The 19,942-nt window shown below is 57.1% G+C and overlaps 1 pseudogene; it reads right to left on the bottom strand.

Moving 5' to 3' along the window:
- Positions 1 to 3,527: 3,527 nt before the first annotated feature.
- On the bottom strand, positions 3,528 to 7,226 carry LOC113961413 (annotated as a pseudogene).
- Positions 7,227 to 19,942: the final 12,716 nt, after the last annotated feature.

Genomic DNA, 19,942 nt, shown 5'->3' with positions numbered 1-19,942 from the left:
GGGGACGAGCCATGTGGTGGCTGCTTACTTAAATCCCCAGCCTGTCCCCCCAAGGACGATGGCAGCCACCAGCATGGCCCCCGCAATGGAGCCAATAATGATATTGGTGCCACTGGGACCTGTGACAGAGAGGACAGGGAGGAGGGGACAGGGTCACACATCAGTGGGAAGGGGACACGGGGACATGGGGACACGGGGACACAGTCCCAGCGATGCCCCAGTGGCAGGGGGACTTGGGAAGGGGACAAACCCAGCCACAGGGAACGTGTCAGAAGCTTTTACTGACTGAAATTTCCCCGCTTCTTTCCTCAGCAGGAAAATAATTATGGCAACAAGGAAAAAAAAACACAACCAAAAAAAGAGAAATAAAAAAGTGCTTCTGTTGCAAATATAATTATTCTTGACTCTCTTTTTGACTCCTCTTATTTTGCAGAGTTTAAAATGGCAATGTTTCCTTTTCCTTTGGTTTTTTTTCCCCCTCAGAGACCAGCATCAGTCATTAGTTTCTTCTTTGATTTCTGAAAAAAACCCAAACAGATTCATAAGAAAATGTGATTTCACATGTGTCAGAGACTGAAACGGTTAATGATTTATGCATTCTAGGATTGCCAAGGGGCTTTTGCAGGCTTCTGCAGGACTTTTGCATTATACCACTGATGGCCCATCAAAGCCCATCCCCCCCCCCAATCTTGAAAGGCGAGAAAAACCCTTTTCCTGGGCCCCTCACGGGAACTCAGCACAGACCCAGGAGATGTTGGAGTCTCGTGACATGGCCCCTGACACTAACCATGGATATAATAACTCATAACTTCTTGGAGTGTGGGGGCTTCCCTCCTTCACCCCCAACGGATCAAGGCCACCACTTCAACTGACGGACATGGAAGCTGCAACTACCGAGTTCCATCGCTGGACCCCGTGGGCGGTGACTGTGGACATCTTTCCACTCTCAGCTTTGCTTTCCCTTACTCTCCCTTACCCTTATCCTGTCTTTCCTTTCTCTCCCTTATGCATTTTACCCCCAGGGGTTATCCCTATGATAGATGATATAGATGACAACAGCCAAAATGCTAACATACCTGTTCAAACAAAATTGTTAAAATGAACCCTACCTATATGCGTTTAAAATAAACCCTACCTATATATGTTTTCAAACACCGATTATTCAGTGTCGTTTCACTCTAATTCACCCCAAGGGAATTATTGATAAGAACCTGGGTTACCCTCCACCCCCCTTCTTCTGGGGCGGATCATAACACGGTCTCAGTGGGCTCCTCGGATGCTCTCTCACCGAGCTCTTCTTCCAGCACAAGCCAGCCCAATGGGCGCTACCTGAAGGCGGCTGTGGGCGTGACTTGTTCATCCAGCCGTCAGATGGTGGGGATTACACTGAAATGACCTTTGGCATGGCCACCACCGCACCCCAACCCATCGTTCAGAAGCCAGAAAGTGCCTGGGTCACCAGCCCCACAGCTGGGGTGAAGAGGCTCACCATCTCTGGGGTAGAGGTTTTCATTCTCTCAAGCCCTCCCCCAGACCCAAATTGGGGGGCCAAAGTCATTCGGGCAGATCCTCAGGGGCGGAGGAGGCACAGCTCAGAAACTTTCTCCTCCACCACCACTGTGACCCCAGTGTCCCCTTCCTTCGCACACAACCCCAAATGACACTACTCAGCCTCGGTGGAGAATGTGTCCCTGAGGAAAAGCGAAGGCCTGGAAGAGGAGCAGGGTAGCAGTCCCATGTGCCACGAGACCTCAGCTGGCTTCCAGAATGGTCTCAACTACATCGCCATGGACATAGTGGATGGGTCCCTGGCAAACTGTGACAAATCCAGGTTGAAAGCCAGGCACCTCCTGAACGGGGGCATCAATGGAGTTGAGATGAGTGCCTATGCCAGCATAGACTTTCTGTTTCACAACCTGAAAGAAGCAAGTGCTGTGAAAGGTGAGTAGCTACATCTGAAAGTGCTTGCTATGTGTATTTGTGCCTACCGTTTGCCATCACAGTGTTATGTGTTTGTCGTGTAGAGCACTATCCCTCCTTGCTTCCTTAAAAATCACTCTTATCCCCCTTTTACACATCCTGTAAAAAGCAGTTTTAGAGGAATTTGGTGGCTCTTTGTATGAGAAAAAAGGTTTAATTTTGTGATATTTCTTCATGTTTCAGCTCTACTGTGCCATTATTATGAGTGTATACTTCTGGGTATCCCAATAGAAGTTGATATTTACACAGTTACTATGTTTGGGCTGTCCTTCAGTTTTCTTACATAAAATTTTGGAAGGTGTTTGGAAAATGTGACCAAAATAGTTCATGTTAATGCAACTTCTGAATACTACTTAAAAATGTAAAATGATTGACTTAAAAACAGAATTGTCTGACTGAGGACATCAGATTACAAAAACAATCCTTGGCTCTCTAGCTGAGAATGTCTGTAATATCAAAATGAGAAAGATAAATTTAATATCATGGTTTTGAAATACCTTCTCTCCTGCAAAAGTTTAACAGTAAATCATAGTAAGCATGGAATGTGAATTTAAAAAGATGTAATAATTCTTTCCAGAAGTCACTCTATGCTTAAGCTGTTACACATTGTATCACACATTTCACTTAAGGGCCCAATCTGTGGTGGTGTGTAACTATGTTCCAGCTGACGGCTCAATCCCAGCATGGATGACCAGTTGGTTGGCTTGCTTTTATATGGATTGCAATTGTTTGGTGTTCAAAGATAAAAGCAAATTGAAGAAATCTGAAACTTTGCGTGAGAGAGAATTTAGGTTTTAAGTATGTAGCTATTCCTTTATTGGGGTGCTGGTTATGCTGTTGAAAGAAAAAATAAAGCAAAGAAACAAATACCTTCCCTTCTCCCCAAAATAGAAACCCACCTCCCCTCAATGAGTGAAAGTTTGTACACAACTGGGGGCTAGTTGAGGAGGGCACAAAATAGCCAATTTGTCAAGGAGAAAAAGTTAATGATAAGACACTGAACAGAAACATGTCAGGGAGCCTGTGTGCAAATTCACACACACTTGAAGGGCAGAAAGTTGTTAAAAAAATTCCCTGGGTGCAGAATACACAGAAATGATGCATGGCTACCAAGATGTCCCTCCCTTCCCTGAGCAGGGCTGGCAAGTTGATCTGACCATATTAGTATCATATCTTTGTTTAGGGGTTGGAAGAACAAGTCCCTACTGGTTTTTAGCAAATATTCAGGAGCTTTGAGACATCTCAACCTCCAGTTTGGGATACAATCTGGATAATTTCAGTGTATCTGAGATATTTGGGAACACAGAAGCTCACTGCTCTGTCCCTACTTTTTAATGGAGGACAAATAAAATGGGGGGGGAATGAAATCCCATGAAGCTTGTCAGGAAGAGCCAATCCTCCCTAATTCAACATATCGGCTGAAATAAATTTCCAGCGGTTCTTCCTGCCCCATTTTTCTCTGATTCAACATATGAAGAGACAAACTAATGGGTTTTCAGGCATACACAGAGAGGAGCACCTGCAGTGGGACAGGGACACAAACCCCCTCACCTGATGAGACCATTAACTTCATCTACAATGTGTCTGAGTTTGTAATAAGCATCTGTTGGGGGCAGTTTGAGCTCCAGGATGAGCCGGTCGATCTTGTTGATGCACACGGTCACTGCCAACCTCTCCTGCACCACGTGCTTGATCAGCTGCTCCGTGTTCAGCATCACCTGCAGGGAACAACCAGCTCAGAGTCCCAGGAAAGCCTCCATGAAATGCTATCTGGGGCGTGAGGGGCAGCCAGTGACCCCTACACTGCTGCCAGGCTGCAGAAAAGCTCAGGCTCAGCCACCAGCAATCAGCTAATCCTCCTGAAGCTGAGATAGGTGCTGACCCAACTGAATTCCTTGAATCCAAGCCTGGGGACATCTCTGGTATAAATAACCTGCTCAGTTTTAGGTATCAAGGGGATGGAGATGCACATAAGTTGAATAATCAGCCTACAGGCCACATGAATCACATCAGCCTGGACACAGGAGCCAGAGACATCACTGCCTGTTTGGATGGAAAACTCACTTCCCAACCCGTCCTCCAAAAAACCTTCACCCCGACAAGCTGAACCCATCCCAGGCCTTCATGCTAAGGCAGGAGCAGAGATTCCAGAGAAGGGATGCTGGGGATCACCTCTAGGAGAAGCTGGCACTCGCCCCCTCAGCTGCATCAATGAAGAGCACGACGCTGTCCGAGATGTGAAGAGCCCCCAGAAGCTACCCCTGCTTGTGCCACCATCTTGTTCCCCCCCGCCTCACCTCGGACCTGCAGGTTGGAGAAGCTCTGCACAGGGATGGTGATCCTGCAGGAGCAACCGGGGCATTGGGAAGAGTGCAGGGTCCTGCTGCCCCCCAGCTCCACCTGCCTGGGGCTGGGGCAGTGGGGGCTGGAGGATGGTCTCCAACCCAGCCAGACACCCCCGAGGGTCCACAAGGACGTGGAGCCCCTGCTGTGCCGTCACCTGCTCTCCTCGATCTCCAGCAACTTGCGGTATGTGGCAATCTCCATGTCCAGGGCCAGCTTGATGTTGAACAGGTCCTGGTAGTCCTGCAGGTGCCGGGCCATCTCCTCCTTGAGGCTCTGGATGTCCTCCTTCAGCCATGCCACTGTGTCCTGGTAGCTGGTCGTCTCCAGGGCGTAGTGCTCCTCCAGCTTCCGCAGCTGCCTCTCCAGGGACTCCTTCTGGGGGGCCACAAGAGGTCGTGACACCCTCCATGGCCACCTTCTTCCAGGAGCTGGGGGCTCATCCCAGTGCCCATCTCCCACCCCAGGGGAGCCACCATTCTTCAGCACTGAGTGGTGTCCCACTGGGGTTTCAGGGAACCCCATGGTAGTGGCAGCTCCCCAAGGTCGTGTCCCCCCTCTTACACCCCATGGCCATCACCTACCAAGCCCCTCAGAGCCTCCAGGTCACAGATGAGAGCCTGGAGCTGGCGCCAGTACTTGTTGGCCTCCTGCTTGGCCGCACGCAGGGCCTTGGTTTGCCGGGCGTCCACGTCCGTCAGGTCTGCAAACTGGGACAGAGACACATGCCACGGGATGGGACCATGCGGCAGGGATGTTTCCCAGTGGCACACAGCCTGGGGGCACGGCTCTGCTGTGCTCCACAGGGGGAACATAGCCCTGGGAACATGGAGAAACATTTCTGACACGGGTGGGGACAGCGGAGATCCCAAACCCCCTCACCACCCCCTAACCCCGGGTGAGCAACCCCAGCCCCGAGCAGGTGACATTCCAGGGGGAACAGCCAGGACCCCCCTCCGTGGGGCCACCAGCTCGCTCTGCACCTTGGATTTTTACCACTGCTCTGTCTCCTGGGTGTTGCTGGTGGCCACAGCCTCGTACTGGCTGCGGATGTCACGCAGAGCGGCCATCAGGTCTGGTTTGCTGGCGTCCACCTCCATGTGCACCCGCTGCCGGGACAGCTGCTCCTGCAGCTCCTGGGGGGAGCAGGGGATTCAGCAGCCCCCTCGAGCCCCAGGACTCCCCAGCCCCCCTGGGCAGGGTTACCTCCTCGTGGACCTTGCACAGGAAGGTGATCTCATCCTGCAGGGTCCCCACGCGCCCCTCCAGGTCCAGGCGAGCCAAGGTGGCATTGTCCACGTCCTGTCACCATGGGCGCACACGAGGAACAGTCCCAGGCTGGCCCCCTGGGTCTGCTCCCTCCTGAGTTGTCTGGCCATGTCCATTCCTGCCCTCTCCTGCCCAACCCTGCCTGTCTCTGACCATTGTAACATATCCTGGTCCCTCACTACCTGCTCCTGCCCATCCCTGCTCCATTTCTGCCCCATCTCTGTTCCATTTCTGCCCTATCCCTGTTCCATCCCTGCCCTGTTCCTGCCTCTTTCTGCCCATCATAACACATCCCAGTCTCTCACTGCCTGTTCCTGCCCATCCCCACCCCTTTTCTGTCCATCCCCACCCCTTTTCTGTCCATCCCTGCCCCCGTCTGCCCATTGTAACATACCCCAGTCCCTCACTGCCTGCTCCTGTCCACTCCCTCCCCATCCCTCCCCATCCCAAGGAGAGGACAAGATGGGAACTGAACCCCTGCAGTGCAGGATGTGGACCCTGCCCTCACCTGCCTGTAGGCAGCCAGGTTGCTCTCGGCCTCCAGCCACGGGGTCACCTCATCCTGCAGCCTGTGCTGGAGCAGGGGCACTGTTAAGTGTCTGGCACCATGACCCCTCCGGAACCGTGACCCCTCCGGCACCGTGACCTCTCCCTCTCTGCCCACGGACACACCTCCCTGTGCCGACACAGGCCCACAGCTCTAGCACCCACCCAAACCCTGTGCCAGTGCCTGCACCCATCCTGCACCCCGTCCACCATCCCACACTGTTCCTAGGGGTCACTGTGGTCCCCACCATCACCCTGGTGCACATCAGTGCCTGGTCCCCAGGGCTACCCTGCTCCTGTCTCCATGGCCACCCTGATCTCTGGGTATCCCCTAGTCTCCATCCTGGTCCCAGGGGTCACCCTGGGCCTTGCCACCACCATGGTCCCCATGACATCACCATTTTCCTGGCCACATCACCATCCCCATCACCACTGTGGACCCCAGGACAGCCCTGATCACCATCCTGGTGGCCATCCTGGTCCCTGCTGCCACTTTGGATACACCCTGGTCCCCATTCCAGTGGCCACCCTGCTCCTGGTAATCACCCTGACACCCATCCCAGTCACCACTTTCCATCCTGCTCCTGATGGCCACCCTGGTCCCCAGAACTATCCCCAGCTGGAGGCTGCTGAGGTCCTGGGCCAGGTTGTCCCTCTCGATCTCCAGCTAGGCCTTGGTGGTGCCCAACTGCTCCGTGTGGCACTGCAGCTCCCCCAGCTGCTCCTGGTAAATGTCCCCCAGGTGGGATGGCTCCTGGTCCCGCACCTGGTTCAGCTCCACCTTGGCACTGCAGCTCCAGCAGCACCTTGTTCTGCTGCTCCAGCAGCCGCACCTTCTCGATGTAGCTGGTGAAGTGGTCGTTGAGCTCCATCATCTCCACCCTCTCGCTGGTGAGCGTCTCCCGGAACTCCAAGTTGAGCGCCGTGGCCAGCAAGAAGTCCATCCTGCCCGAGCCCAGCCGGGCAGCCGGGTGGGTGCTGCAGAGTCCCCAGTGGTTCTGGGCTGGGGGGCTGGCGAAGGGCACCCAGTGCATGGGGGTGGCGAGGCCGAAGCGGCGGCTGTAGGAGGATGGGTGCTGGCTCCCCATGCCTGGGGTGAGTGTGATGTGCCCTCCCAAGGGTTTTTATGGAGCCTGGAGCCCTCGTCCCGCTGGGTGCCCCGGCACTGGCCACCGGCCAGGGAGCCACTGGGCCGTCACAAAGCCAGGCCATGGTGCCTGGCAGGGGTGTCTGTGCCCTGGCACCCAGCCTGGGCACCGTGTCACAGCCCCCTGCCCACCCCCGGCCCCCCCGGGGGGGCCTGGGGCACATGGCAGGGCAGAGATGGAGCAGTGGCCAAGTTCACCCCCAGGGCAGCCAGCGGGTGGGGGTGGGTGCAAGGCTGGGTGCTGCGCTGTGGGAGATCCACATACATGTACATGTGAGATCTGTGTATACACATGTGGGGTCACCTACATCTCCACTCGTACACGTGTGCACACCCACAGGCACCCACGTGCAGACAGACACCTCCAGAGACACACACACGTATCTGTCCATGTCCACAGACACACACTTCGCGTGCAAGGCACACACATGTGCCTGCCTAGCATACATGTGGGGGGACACACAGTGTGCACAGATACACACGTGTGCTGCTTTCCCTGAACATGTGTGCACACACACACGAGACACACCCAGAGCTGCGCACACGGAGTTCCCCTTCCACACACATATAGCACACACAGGCACAGCCACCGTGCTGTGCACACACAGGCACAGCCAGGCCAACACACATGTGCACGTGCACACACATGCCCAGAGTGGCACGTGCCCAGTTACCCTTCCATGTACACACAGCACACACACACACAGAGCCATCCCACTGTGCACACGCAGGCACACACACACATGGGCACACACGTACACATGGGCACACACATGTATGCATGGGCGCACACACACACACGTGGGCACACACACCCACACATGGGCACACACATGTACACATGGGCGTGCACACCCACACGTGGGCACACACACTCACACATGGGCACACACATGTACACATGGGCACACACATGTATATATCCTCCCCATGTCACATCCCCTAGGATGAGCCCTGGCACAAGCCGCTCATCACCAGCCCCCATAGCCCATCACTGCAGGCTATTAATTAAGGCCAGGTGTTAATTAAGTGGCTGAAGCCTTCAAAGTCCTTCTCATCCCACTGGATCTGTGGAAGCACTGGCTGGTGGCCCTGGAGCCTGGACAGGACTCAGGACGCCCGTCCCCATCCCAGATCCAGAGGGGACTTATCCCACCATAGCTATGTGCGCGACCATGTCACCATCCACACATGCACTGAGTTTGAGGGATCTTTTGCCCCTTTTGCCCCGTTGGCCCATGGCAGGGAGTGGCGAGAGCCAGGGCCGGATGCCAGGGGCTTTCCTGGACGGCTGAAAGGGGCTTTGTGCAGGGCCGGAGCCGTGTCTGCCCGGCACGGCCTGGAGGGGCCTTTGTGCCAGGGCACGGCACTGCCGGGAAACACGGCGGGATGGATCCAGGACCGGCACGGCGCCACCACCAACCCTGTCCCCTCCCAGCCACAGTGTCCTGGCCACAAACTGGGACATGGATGGGCTTTGGGGACAGCCCATGCAGGGGATGGGGGTGTTTTGGGGCCACCAGCGAGACGTGGTGGTGGCGGGGTGGGTGCCCCGAGAGGCAGCTGGGGTGAAGCTGCGGGGCAAGGGCGTCCCTGGGATGCTGCTGCAGGGATGGAGACAAGGACAGGGATGGGGACAGGGATGGGGACTGGCCTTGCTGCTGGCAGCAGGTGGCAGCTGATGGCCGGGAAAAGCTCCTGCCCTCTGCAGGACAGGGACACGTGGCTGGACTGGAGCCATCATCGCCGGGCCACCGAGAGTGGCCGGTGGTCCCTGTGGATGCAATTTGGGAGGACCCAGAGCCACTGGAGACAAGACTGGTGGGACTGGGGCAGCTCCCACATCCCCCTTTAATGCCCAGAAGCTCCTTTTCCCCAGCCAGCCCCATGTTCCCGCAGCTGTTCTGGCCTGTCACCAGCGACAGGCAGGGTTTGCCCTCCGAAACGCCAGTTTGGGGGCACCTACGCACCCCATAGTGGCGCTCGGTGTCCCCAGCCAGAACAGTGGCATCCCTGGGTACACGTGCTGTGTGACAGCCCTGGTGACAGGGGGCTTCCATCCCTCGCGGGGTGGGGGAACAGAGCGGGGGCTTTGGGGTCCTGTGTGAGTGTCGCAGGGTATCTTGTCGTGAGGCCTTGGTCCAGTGGGGGAAAGAAAGACACACAAGACACACTAGGATGGTGAGACAAGAGATGTCTGTCTGCTCAGCGCAGCAGGCAGCCTTTTATTGAGCTTACTAAGTTCTACTTTCCCACATACAACATAAACATATTTTCACAAAGACATCCAGGAGTTCAAGCACCTGCACATTATCAAACCGTCTTAACCTTGTACTCCCTGCAACCCAAGGCCGTGTCCATGGAAACCATCTAACCAGCTCCACTGCTCCCATGGAACACAGCCTAACTTTTGCACTACCTCAAACTTCAATTGTGGGGTTACAACTTCACCCCACATGTGAGCACCCGCTGCTCCCCAGGGATTGATCCTCTCCCGGCTCCCACGCAGCGGGATCAAAGCACGGGAAGCTGTCAGTGCCGGCGGCCGCGGGAGGCAGGGCTGGGCTCTCCCCCCTCCTCCTCCTCCTCCTCCCGCCCCTCCCCCCCTTAATGAGACAAACGAACTGCGAGCGGGCTGCGAGTGTTAATGAGAAGCTTCCAGGCTGAAGAAGACAAAGGTGAGATGAGCCGCTGCCAGGCAGGGAAGGGGCAGGAGGAGCTGGTGACCCCGGTTCCTGTGGGACAGCAGCACACCCAGAGCTGTTCCACATCCCGCTGCTGCTCCTCCCACCCGTGGTCACATTTTCCAGGCCAGCTTAGCTGGGAGCTGCTCCTGAACCCCAGCTCCTCCCACGGGAGCTGCTGTGGGAGCCCAAAGAGGGGAGCAGGGCTGTGGGAGGGGGCTGGGGAGGCCCAAAGAGGTTGTAGGGCTGTGAGAGGGGCTTTAGGGGCCAAAAGGGGGTACAGGGCAATAGGGAAGGCTGTGGCTTAAGGGGTTGTCAGGTCATGAGAGGGGCTAAGAGGGCACAAAGGGGACAGCGCTGTCCTAGGGGACGCTGTAGGTGCCCAAAGGGGGTTCACGGGGTTCTAAGGGGTCACTGGCCAGAGTTGGCACAGTGAGGGAATCGGAGCAGGCCTTGCCCAGCCTGGGGCTCCCTCCCCACCCCTGCACCCCCAAGCTGAACCAACCCCCCCCGAGTGCATGAGGACACAGAAAATGGGATCTGAAGCCATGTCCTCCAGCAGCTCCATGCCCCCACCCCATCTCCCACCACTGACACCCTCCTTGCTGGCTACAGCTGCTCTGGTAAGTCCTGGCACTCACCTCTGATCCTTGCAGGAGCTCCTGCCCCATCTGCTCCTGGGCTGGGTGGGTTCAGTGGAGCCTTGGATCTACTTTGGAAGCCCCCAAGCAGCTGTGGGGCATGGGGGGACACAACAGCACCCCAAAACCACACAGCGGGAACGGGAGGGCTGTGCCCACAGAGTCCTGTCCTTTGGCCCCAGGACAGGGGTCCCGGGGTCTGCTGCTCCTTGGGGATGCAGATGCACCAACCCGAGCCCATGGGCAGCGATGGTGTGGTCAGATGCTGTTAACTCTGGAACCTACTGATGGCCCAGCTGGGGATCCCATAGGATTTGCTCTCACCCTGCCCAGCCTCGTGCCACCACCAAAACTGTCACCCTGTTGATATGGTTTGAAGCTGGCTCCCTGCCAAGTGTCCAAACCTTACCACCAGAAGTCCCCCCCCCCCAACAAAAAAAAAAACCTCAGGGAGAAGAGGGAGAAAAAACTAAGAAAAACCCGAAAACGAGAGAGAGGACAACCAAACTTATATATATAAATATATTTACACTTATATACAATTTCACAAGGGAAAGGGGAAGGGGAAAAAAGAACAAAACTATAATAAAATATATATATATATATATATCCCAATCAGTAGCCCAAGATCTAGTAACTAAAGAACAAAAGAGTTAGCAAAGAATATATCTCACTACTCTCCTGGGACAACCGAGAGTCGCTCCGGAACGATCGCCGGCAATCTCTGTCTCCCAAGGTCGGCAAGGCCTAACCAGGCCTCGCTCCCCAACACGGCAGACTCAACAGCAGGGAACCTGCACCTTCAAGCCGCCGGAAGGAAAGAGAGCGAAGGCCTCTCCTCCTCTCTTCTTATAGTCTGGCTTACGTAAAAATCGTAGGGAATACTGGGTAAATCTGGACCCTTCCTTGGTTACAAACTGGTCACCAAGGAAGGCCTAGCCCAAACCACCACACCTGTTCAAAGCCACCCTGTGTCTTCCCCACCACCACGAGTGTTCCTGTGAAATCTCCATCGGTCACAGCACTGCAATCTCCAGGGGATGCTGCCTCTACTAAGGAAGAGGAGAGGGAGAAGCAGGAGAACCAGGAAAAACCAGGTTTGGTGCCAGGTTCTTGCCATGGTCCCCCCCATGGCAGCCGGAGCTGCCCGGTGCCATCCGTCTTCCCTCGTTAAGGAGCCACCTGATCACCGCTTGCCTGCCAGCCCTTCCCTAACCAGGGAAGACAAATGGCAATGCTGGGCCCGGGCTCCCGGCACCACGCTGGCACAGGAGGGGGGGCTTCCACCCACCCCCGATGGCCTTACCCCCCTTGTCCTGCTCCATGCCTCAGTTTCCCCGTGGCACAGCCATGGGGTGGGAGCCCCGGGGGTGACACGGCCCCGGCCCCAACTGTGCTGTGCCCGCTGCCCCTGACCCCAGTGATTGCGCTGGGGGGGTCCCTGGCCCTGGGGACACTCTGGGGTGGTACCCAAGGGGTTGGGCTGCACCCAAGGGCTTTCTGGGGCCGACGAGGGGCAGTGGGGCGCTCCCATGTCTAGGACAAGCCACTCACAGTGACACTTGGGGCCTCGGGCACGTTGTGTGCCCCACGTGCCATGGCCACCATGGCCCAGGACCCCAAAGGCGTGGCAGCAGGTGCCCCCCAGACTCCCAAGTGCAGTAGCAGGTGCCCCTCAGGATCCCTGGGCACAGCCCTGGGAGCCCTCCAGGACCCCCAGACATGGTGGTAGGTACCCTCCCAGCACCCCTGAGCCCAGCACTGGGTGTCCCCCCCAGGCCCCCTGGGCACGACAGCGGGTGCCCCTCAGGGCCCTTTGGTGCAGCAGCAGGTGCCCCCCTGGCCCCCCAGGCAGGGCAATGGGTCCCCCCAGGATGGCCTGGCAGGTCCCTGCGTGCCCTTGGGGACTGTCCCCACTGGGGTCTCCTGGGGCTGTGACCCTCCCTGAGCCATGGACAGCCCTCACCCCACCATGGGGACCATGGGGACCCCAAAGCCACCCGGTGCCGCCCCCCGTCCATCTGTCTGTCCATCCATCTCTCCCCTCCCACTGCCCCTTGCCTCAGCTACGGGCTAATACAAATAATAAATAATGCTAATTAACCACCAGTAGCAGCTCCCCTGGCTCTCATTAACTCCAGCCCTGACACAAGGGTGATGGGCTTCCCCCAAACCGGCAGCACGAGAGGAAATTTGGGGGGCCCCCCAAGTCCTGACTCCCTCCACAGGTGCCAGATCAACGCTTATCCACCAGGCTCCCCCCAGCTTGCCTGGGACAGGGATTTTTTGGCAACATGCAGCACAGAGGGACATTCTCATTCAAGGCTCTATGATCCCTCCCCACATAATTGAGTGACAGGATGGGTGTCCTGGATGTCAGGAGGACACTGGATTAGCCAAGGGAACAACATTAATTTTGCCCAGAGTTGGCTTTCAAAGCTGGGAAACATCACACTCCAGGAGAGGGAAACTCAGGGCATGATCTCTCCACGGTGTTTCTTAGGACACGATCTTCGTCCCTCCAAGCGGGGAGGGCTCCTTCACCATGCCAGGCTGTGTGACGACCGCGTGGCCCCGCGAGCCTTTCAGGTGTCCTTGGGAACAGGCGAGGTGCCGGTGCCAGCCTCAGGCTGGGTTGTGTCCGCGGGTGCCGGCCACGAGCAGTGCTGGGCGGCGGTGCAACTGGAGCCGATGGAAAGCCAGAGAGAGAAAAAACCAAAAGGCTCGGGGGTACCGCAAGCCCCCCCGCCCACCGGTAGCGCTGGAGAGCGCAGCGGGTCGCCGTGCCGCTGCCCGCTGCCGAGCGAGCCGCCCCGGCCAAGAGGCCTCGGTGACAGGGCTGCACCTGCCTCATCGGGTCGCCGTCTCCTCTAGCACGTCCGGTGGTGTCGCGCGGCCGAGCGCCGGCCGGGCCAGCCTCGGGGGCGGGTCAGCCCCAGCTGAACCGAGGCCGGTGGCATGCGCGGCTGCACGAGGGAAATGAAGGCGAGCCCACGGGAGGCGACCTGACGGAAGCTGCGCAGCGGTCCCGGCTCCTTGCCCGCGGTGGTGCAGGAACGGCAGGCCGCTGGGGTCGGCTGTCCCCACGTGTGGCTCCCCCTGTCTCCCTCGCCGCCCGCCCAGGGCGGTGGGGAGTGGGACCCCACGCACGTGGCACCTTCCTCACCCAGGCGCCACCCTGTCCGCCGGGCCGCGGGGCTTGGCAGGGGCTGCCGGTGCCCGTGCTCGCCACATCCCGCCGGCGTCCGTTGCGAGGTGCAGAGAGAGGGAGTAAAAAGCCAGCGGGGCGGCGAGGGTTGACAGATTGACAGATTGAGAGCTCTTTCTCGATCCCGTGGGTGGTGGTGCATGGCCGTTCTTAGTTGGTGGAGCGATTTGTCTGGTTAATTCCGATAACGAACGAGACTCTGGCATGCTAACTAGTTACGCGACCCCCGAGCGGTCGGCGTCCAACTTCTTAGAGGGACAAGTGGCGTTCAGCCACCCGAGATTGAGCAATAACAGGTCTGTGATGCCCTTAGATGTCCGGGGCCGCACGCGCGCTACACTGACTGGCTCAGCTTGTGCCTACCCTCCGCCGGCAGGCGCGGGTAACCCGTTGAACCCCATTCATGATGGGGATCGGGGATTGCAATTCTTCCCCGTGAACGAGGAATTCCCAGTAAGTGCGGGTCATAAGCTCGCGTTGATTAAGTCCCTGCCCTTTGTACACACCGCCCGTCGCTACTACCGATTGGATGGTTTAGTGAGGTCCTCGGATCGGCTCTGGTCCGAGCCCTCATCCCCACGAGCCTGGGCGGGCGGCGCTGCTGAACGCCATCCGCACCAGGCTCCTTCCCCGTGCGGCTCTGAGTTCGCCCTAGCCCGTGGTCCTCTCCTCTACGCTGGCTGCTGGCTGCGGGCGGGAGGGGTCCCCGGTGGGGCCACTCCTGGAGGCGTGCCACGCCCCTCCTTCTCATCTTTGGTTGCTCGGCGGCCGACGGCCCTCTGCCGCCGCCGCGTCCCGTCCGTTGGCGCCTCAGTCGCTTCCCCGTCCTCCCCGTGCGCGCAGGCGAGTGACGGCGGCCCCGGGGTGTGCAGCAAGCGGTGTCCTGGCGCCCGGCGAGTGATGGCCAAAAGCGAGAAGCGGGGGGGGGCGAGGGCACCTTCAGGGGAGGTGGCTCCTCCGACCCCCGCCCGCAGCGGGCCGAATGGCCGGTGCAGCCGGGCGAGGGTCGAGCGGGGCGTTCCAGGCTGTGCGCGTCTGCACTGGCGGCGACGGCTGCCCCGGGGGCTCTCTCCGGGGCTTGCCGCAGCGCCAGCCCGCCGCCATCTGTTGTCGGCTTTGCCAGCAGCATGGCACGTGGGGCGAGCTCTGTGCCGGTCTGCCTTCCCTGTGTCGGCGGGGTGGTCTGAGCCGCAGGCGTCCTCTCGGGTGAAGTGCCGGGCTACTGAGGGAAACCCCGGTCCCTGAGCAGGACACAGTGGTGGTGGTGGTGGACGTCAGGTGTGCCCCTGCAGGCGGATGCTCCCCTGAGGGCGGCAGTGGGGGAGGCATTCCCGCGGGACCATGCAGGTCGTTTCTCTCACCCCTTGGCAGCAGTCGAGACCCCCAGGGCTACGTGGCAGTCCCTGGGGTTAAGAGCCGCCAGGAGCTGGTCGGAGGTTTAAAGACTCGGGTGTCTCGATGCTGCCCCCAGTGGCAGCGGCGGTGGCCAGGCGGTGACGCAGTGCCACTGAGGGGTGGGGAGTTACTCCTGCCGATCCCCTGTGGTGGTGGCTGGAGTAACTATGACTCTCTTAAGTTGGGAGTATAGTTACTAACTGGACTAAGCTGCAGAGGTCGCACCTCCACATGGTCCCGCTGGATGCACTATAAGGGTAACTAAAAGTTAACCTCTGCCCCAGTTTGGAGGAGGGGTTATAACCTCTCTCTCCCTATCGTCTGGACTCACTACCCAGCGACAGTACTTAACGATAGTGAAACAAAGTTTTGTAGTATTAACTTACAGAGGTTAATCGCCCGGAACCTTGCCCATGGGCTAAAGTTGGGCAACAGGTTGACAGGTATTGAGGAGTACTGTTAACCTTGACTTCCCTCATTTGGACGGACGAATTTACTTAAATTGACAAAATGGGCCAGTTGTTAAGGCTAATGCATGTCTCAACTGCCACTCAAACTGATCCTAAGGATTGGAAACCTGTCATAGCCAAACTGAATGAAATATCAAGTCCCTCAGTAACAACATCAGATGAAATTGAATTACAACATCTAGAGTTTGCTAGTTTGAAAGAGATCGAGCACTGGCAGGCAACTCAATTTCTAATACAGGGAGACAAATTGGCATTACTTCCTGAAGTTTATGAGTCATGTACATCAGACTCAGTCAGAGAAAACGAGAACAATATCTGACAATAACAATGAGAATAACGGAGATGAGGATGACTCATTTGTACTCACAACAGAATCCATCTTAGACTCCCAGAAAAACCAAATGCCAGGAGAAATACCACTGGTATTTTACCAGACAAAAATCCATCTTGTCCCTGTTGTAAGATCAAAATAGCGGGAGTACAGAGGCTAGTAGACCACTTGCTTCGATTACATGGAAAAAGAAAGATCATTTTCCAATGTACAAAATGTGGTCTCCAAAGTGATAATTATCGTTCTATTGTTTATCACTATCCATTGGGCAAAGGTGCTACTGATGTGGTTCCATCTGGAGATTGGACTTGTGAGGAATGTGGGAGGAGCTTTCAATCAAAAATAGGCCTGGGACAGCATAAAAGGCTGAGTCACCCAGAAACCAGAAATCAGGAAAGGATTGCTGCTACTCGCCCTAAAGTGAGAACAGCTCAGGAGTCATCTCATAAGTGCTGGTCAAAAGAGGAGGAAGAACTATTGGAGAGATTGGTGAAACAATACAAGGGAGAGAGATATATTAATAAATTAATCGCTGAACATATTCCATCTAAGACATTTAAACAAATCAGCGATAAAAGGCGGTGTATGATCCCTGTACAAAAAGAAAGGAAAGATCAGGAAATGTATGTACAGTTGGAGAAAAGAAAGAAACATCTAACAAATGTTGAAACATCGAACCTGAATCAGTTGAGAGCACATTATATGACAATGATTAAGAAGGGGTTAAAATCAAGTAAGATGAATAACTATCCAAGGGCATTCCAGAAAATCGTTGAGGGGAGAACCGATATCCGCACATTAATTAATGATATAACGGAAGAATGGTATGGACACCTCGAGGCTAGGTGTCAAATAGAAAAAACATTAAATGTGAACCCAAAAAGAGGTAAAACACAGGATACACAAAGTAAGAGAAAAGCAGTAAATTGGATGAAAAAGAGAGCAATTAAAAAGGGGCAATATTTGAGATTTCAAAAATTATTTTATAAAGATAGCGGGAAATTGGCAAGAATAATCTTTGATGATATAGAGTCTGTGAAATGTGAAATACCACTCCCAGAGATATACTCTGTGTTTACATCTAGATGGGAAACAACTGGTGGGTTTAAAGATCTTGGAAACTATCGATCTACAGGAATGGCTGATAACAACGTTTTTAAGATCAAGATTACGAAAAAAGAAATTATTAAGAACATCAATGAGATAAATAAAAATGCGGCTCCTGGACCGGATGGGATCACGATAAGAGATCTAAACAAAATAGATCCCAAATATTCACAAAAAACAGAAATCTTTAATTTGTGGTCAACATCTGGGAAAATACCGGATATGATACGGGGATGCCGAGCTATATTGTTACCTAAATCAACTAAGCCAGACTGTCTTAATGACATCAGTAATTGGAGACCCATTACTATGGGGTCTGTAATTTTAAGATTATTTTCAAGGATATTGACCTGTTGCCGGCGAGAGGTCTTGGAGCCTGAGCACCGCGGCTGGTCCTGGCGGCGGGTAGACCTGTCTCCGGCGGGGGTACTTGGAACCGTAGCGCCCGGGCTGTCCCCGGCAGCGGGGAGACCTGTTGACGCTGGGGGGACTTGGAGCCGGAGCGCCGCGGCCCACCCCGGCGGCGGGTAGACTCGGTCTCCGACCCCAACCGGCAGGAAGACCCAGTCTCCGAGCCCCGTGGGTAGAGCTCTTGCCCAGGTCTGGCAGCCTAGAGCTGGTGTGAGGGCTCGGCGAGGGCCCTCGGCGGGCGCTGAAGCACTGCGATTTCCGACCGTTGCTCTGAGCCTAGCCCCAAATGGACCGAGCGAGCAGACGGCGTGCAACCGCTAAATCGTCTCTTGGCGTGCCGACGCGCCCTTCCAGACCTCCCCCGACCTGCCTTATTTCCCACAGTTCTTAGCGAGTCCTTCCAGCGGGCGTGCTCCGTTGAGTTCTCTCTCGGGGGGCTTGCTGTGGAGACTCCATCTCCCGTGGCCCTTTGCGGCAGACTTCCTCTCCGGCGTGAAGCCTTTCCCCCGGCCCGAGGCTGAAAGAAGAGACGTTCTCTGCGGGACGGGGAAACGGGGAGTTACTTGGACTCTGCCCAGGTGGCAAGGCTGTGGCAGCCTCGGCTCGGCTGCAGAGGTGCACAGTGGGTAGAGGTATGACCTATGCCAAGTGGGTAGACCGCTTGTCCGAAGCCCGCAGCGGGTAGACCTGGTGTCCGCTAGCAGCGGGTAGACCTGGTGGCCGAACCTGGTGGGTAGACCTGGTGTCCGCTCGCAGCAGGTAGACCTGGTTTCCGCTCGCAGCGGGTAGACCTGGTGTCCTCTCGCAGCGGGCAGACCTAGTGTCCCAGCCCGGCGGGTAGACCTGGTTGCTTTGTTCAGCGGGTAGACCTGCTCTCCGAGTCGGGCGGTTGCAGCGGGTTCCATGGGCTTAGTCGAGGCCCTTGGCGTTCGCCGTGGCGCTGTGCTTTCTGGCCGCGGCTCCGAGTGGGGCAGAAAGGTCCTTGTGTGCAGCGCAGGTAAAGAGGGGGAGTAGCTTGGACTCTCTTAATGTGTGGGTGGGATGGCGGCGGCCGCCTGGGCTCTGCTGCCAAGGTGCCGGCGGGGAGAGCTGCTGTCCGAGCCTGGCGGGTAGACCTGGTGTCCTCTCGCAGCGGGTAGACCTGGTCGCCGAGCCCGGTGGGTAGACCTGGTGTCTGCTCGCAGCGGGTAGACCTGGTGTCCTCTCGCAGCGGGCAGACCTGGTGTCCCAGACCTGCTGTCCGAGACGGACGGTTCCAGCGGGTTCCAAGGCCTTAGCTGAGGCCCTCGGCGTTCGCCGTGGCGCTGTACTTTCTGGCCGCGGCTCCGAGTGGGGCAGAAAGGTCCTTGTGTGCAGCGCGGGTAAAGAGGGGAAGTAGCTTGGACTCTCTTGAAGTGGTCTCGGCCGCGAAGGTGTCGGCGGGGAGAGCTGTGGCCCCAGCTTAGCGGTCGGAGCCGGTGTCAGGGCTTGCCAGGGCCCTCGGCGGGAGCCGAGGTGCTGTGCTTTCTGCCCGCAGCTCCGAGTGGGGTAGAAATGTGGTGGCCGAGCCCGGCTCAATCCGGGACGGCCGGCGCGCCGGCCTGCGAACGACGGCCCTTTTTGCCCTGAAGGAGGGGCCTGACCCTCCAGCTCTCGCCTGCCCTTTGTGCGCCTCGCTCGGCTCTACGCGCGCAGCTGGGGCTCCCGGCCCCGGCGTCTCCAGTCTGGATGGAATCCTCGATCGCATGCAATTTTAGCCCCCGGACGGCCAGTGCGCCGATTTTGGGCCCCGGTCGGCCCTGGGCCAGCCACCGTGACGGCCCGCGTACGACGACCCTTTTTGCCCAGAAAGAGGGGCCCGAACCTACGACTCTCATCTGCCCTTTGTGCACCTCGCTCGGCTCTACGCGCGCAGCTGGGGTTCCAGGCCCGGCGCTTCCGCTCTGGGAGGAATCCTCGACCGTATCTGATTTTTGCCCTCGGCCAGCCCCAGACAGCCAGGCGGGCCGACCCTCGAACGACGGCCCTTTTTGCCCAGAAGGAGGGGCCTGAACCTACGGTTCTCGCCTGCCCCTTGTGCGCTTCGCTCGGCTCTACACGTGCAGCTAAGGCTCCTGGCCCTGGCGCCTCTGGTCTGGAAGGAATCCTCGACACTACCCGATTTTGGCCCTCAGCCGGCCGGAAAGCCGGCCCGCGAGCGACGGGTTTTTTTGGCCAGAAGGAGGGTCCTGACCCTCCGGCTCTCGCCTGCCCTTTGTGTGCCTCGCTCGACTCTATGCACGCAGCCGGGGCTCCCGGCCCCAGAGCCTCCAGGCTAGGAGGAATCCTCGACTATCCGATTTCTGCCCCGGCCAACCGCTAGCCGGCTGGCGCACCCGCCGGAAAACGACGGCCCTTTTTGCCCAGAAGGAGGGGCCTGACCCTCCGGCTC

This window comes from Neopelma chrysocephalum, unplaced genomic scaffold, assembly GCF_003984885.1.
Source record: "Neopelma chrysocephalum unplaced genomic scaffold, ASM398488v2 Primary Assembly neopelma1_97159, whole genome shotgun sequence".
Lineage (NCBI taxonomy): Eukaryota > Metazoa > Chordata > Aves > Passeriformes > Pipridae > Neopelma > Neopelma chrysocephalum.
This window is presented reverse-complemented; position numbering and strand designations above follow the sequence as displayed.